This window comes from Histoplasma capsulatum, genomic scaffold (assembly GCF_000149585.1).
Source record: "Histoplasma capsulatum NAm1 scaffold_4 genomic scaffold, whole genome shotgun sequence".
Taxonomy (NCBI): domain Eukaryota; kingdom Fungi; phylum Ascomycota; class Eurotiomycetes; order Onygenales; family Ajellomycetaceae; genus Histoplasma; species Histoplasma mississippiense.
In genome coordinates this window covers 2,329,678-2,332,806 of record NW_001813979.1, presented here as the reverse complement: position 1 = coordinate 2,332,806, position 3,129 = coordinate 2,329,678, and positions in this window count along the sequence as shown.

Here is a 3,129-nt window from a genome sequence, read left to right as displayed (position 1 = left end):
TTCTTTGAATTGTCTGACCAAGAAATTCGCCCAGTTGAAAGGGAATTGAGGCCAAGTCCAAGCTCTGCAAGGGACAATAGGATTAACATCACCGAAAACACAATTGTTCTTGACAACTTGGCAGAAAAGAGAACCATCGAGAGAATCGTGGCGCATAGAACCCCTTTGGTAGATCCCAGACAAGTCAGTTCCGCAGTATAAGAACCGTATATATATATATATATATAGTAGAAGGAGAGAGTCGAAGCTCAGGATCCACAGTTCTAGACAAATGAAAATAAAAAGGAGAAAAGGAATTCCAGGCATATTACCCTACACGGTAGGATGTTAAACCAAAAGGCATCATCATTGCCTGCCAGTGAAGAACGACGGTGCAACATTCGGTTGCAAATCCGCGAGCCTCACTCAAATTGCCCCGGACAGGAATAAAAATGCTCCATATAAGCATGAATGAGCTCAAATAGGTCCATAACAAAAGACATGGCATCTGGCGGATAATGGAAAGGAGACAGCATGTTAACATCATTCCAAAGGACAGGGGATCGAAAAGAAGGGTTGATGCTTAGACTCCAATAACTCAAGATAAGAGTCAAAAATCGAGGTCAAAAGCGAGCAATTTTCGTGGCTTTCCACTCCTACTGACTTAAATTGTAGGTCTATTGCTCTTCGACTTCGCATGAAGCAGAGGATGGATAACCTCATTGTTTCTAATTTGGAACTTGGCCTTAGCGGCAGCAAGGATATACTTTCCGCTGTGGAGATATATGAGGGTGAAACGATATAAGGAGAGAGGGAGCCTTTGCGTTGAAAATAATACTCTTGTATAGAAAGCCAGATAAAAGGACACGGAAAACTGTTTTGTTTTAGCTGTAGCGAGTTGCTCACAGGCCACTAGCAAGGTACTAACTAACCGTGCCCAGCGCACTCACTCCCTCCCATTAGTGAGTGCGCCACACCGTAAAGGAATTCACACCGTAACGGAATTGGTATCTTTTGTATGGATTCATCATATAAACAGTACTTATAGAAAAACATGAATATCTTCAACATCATAATAGATATGAGTTCTATATTATAATAGAAGTATAAGTTATATATCATATTTCAAGTATCTTTTCGCCCGGTTAGCGGGTCCGCCGAGCCCTCGATCGCCCTCGCCATTGGCCCGTCCGTCGCGCTAGGCCCGTTGCGGCAAGCCCCTTGCCGCTTCGGGGATGGCGCCCCCTCGCCGCTTTTGCGCCCTCTCGCGCCGCTTCAGCGGAACACCGCTCGATCTATAAAAACCCGTTTCGCACCCTCACAACGACCACGCACTCCCTCCTCCTTTCATTCTTTCTTTCTCTTTCTTCCAGCCGCCCAGCCTCCTGCGCTCGCGCGCACTGCCCCCTTCTTTCCCCCCTCCCCCCTGCAGGGATGGTGCCGTCTTATCCGGCCTTCACCCGTGTTTTCCTGCGCCTGCGGAGTCGTCGAACCGCCGTCTGACACTGCTTCATTGGCCTCTGGGCCCTCCACGTCGCCTCTCGCGATGCTACTTGGCTAAATTCTTGGATTGAGGCTTGCTAGGGTGTCCGCAGCCAATTTTTTTTTTTCACTTTTGCGCCTTTCGCTGTGCCGCATGATCGATGGCTCCCGAACAGCAGAGATTTTGGCTATTGACTTGATTGATTGATTTTTGTATATTTTTTCTCTTTTACTTTTTGGAATGTCTGTCTTTGAAAACTCCGCTTGTCTTGAGCTTCCCTTCGCCGATTGGATTGCGTGTGGAGATGGACTGGGCGGCAGCCGACCGAGCGTTTTGGGATGGCCGGTGGGCACGCTGGGCCTGAGTGATGTGGATTGCATCACTGTTTGTGCCATCAAGGCTGACTGCCATGGTCACATTCCTTTCCGTGGGCCAATAGTGAAAATGCTGCATTTCATCTGTGCTGGGGTGTGCCTGCAGGTCAGATCAGGGCGGGCGGTGTCAGGAGTGCATGCTCTGACATGCGAAGCTTGCAAAAGGTGACAGCCAAACGCGATTGGAGCAAGCCACAGGTTTTCAAGCTGCAGATGGTTTTTGGACCAGAACAGATGCATCAGCAGTCTCAGAAGAGATTCATGACTGAAGGGATTCACTCCATTGCTTTCTGTTGAATGGGACCTGATGAGGCGGTGGAGCCTCTGTGCTGAGAGCAGCTATAAGGAGTGGCTGGGCTTTCTATGAAATCACTGACATGTTGAAATCTGTTTTCCTCACCTGCACTCACTCTCCCCTCAAGCCCAATTCCTGCTGCCCTTCCCACTCTCCCTCAGATCCCCTCCAACTCCAAATATCCCTCTTAACAGATCCCCCATCTTCTACCCAGATGGCCCTCGCATTTCATGCGAACAACTTCAAGCCATGGAAGCCGCGGCATCCCCAGCCAATCTCACTGCGCAGATACCCTGATTCTCACACACCGGTGGGCAGAAAACCCCCTCCCTCAGCCTGGTGCTGTGATCCCTCCCCCTGCACTCTGCCACCTCCCAAGCACAGCCTTCCCTCAAAACCACCAGCCGAAGCTTGTGTACCCACCAGCAGCAATACTCAGCTGTGCTCACCATTGAGCTCCTCCTCTCAGCCACAAGAGCTGTGTATGCCGCCTCTCAAATCAGAGAAACCCCGGCCTGATGCAGTGCCTCTTGATGATCAGGCACCTCATGCTCTGAACTCACATCCCACTTCAGTTCATGATGTTCAAGATGTTATTTCTGACGCGCCGACTGAGTTGCCTCCTCTTGAGGGAGGCGCCATTGAGGCCGGTTCACCGTCAACCGGCATATCCTGCTCAGATGGTAGCTTAGAGGATTTCTTCAGACCCACGGATCTCCAGAATGACATTTCCATTGATTCAGATATTCTTGCTGACGACGCATCTTGGGGAATCAGTGATCTTCACCAGCCATTTCAGCAGTTTGATGATTTTGCAAGTCTAAAAGCAATCTGTCTATATTCTGAGCCTCCATCTATGTTCTGTGACGCCTTCAATGACCACTGGGACCCTGGGGACGGGCCTGGCAGCTGGAGTAAGAATTCCTGAACAGATGACAGCTCTCACGCATCGAACTATTGACAGACTCACTTCTCCCATGGCAGCGCTGACATTGACG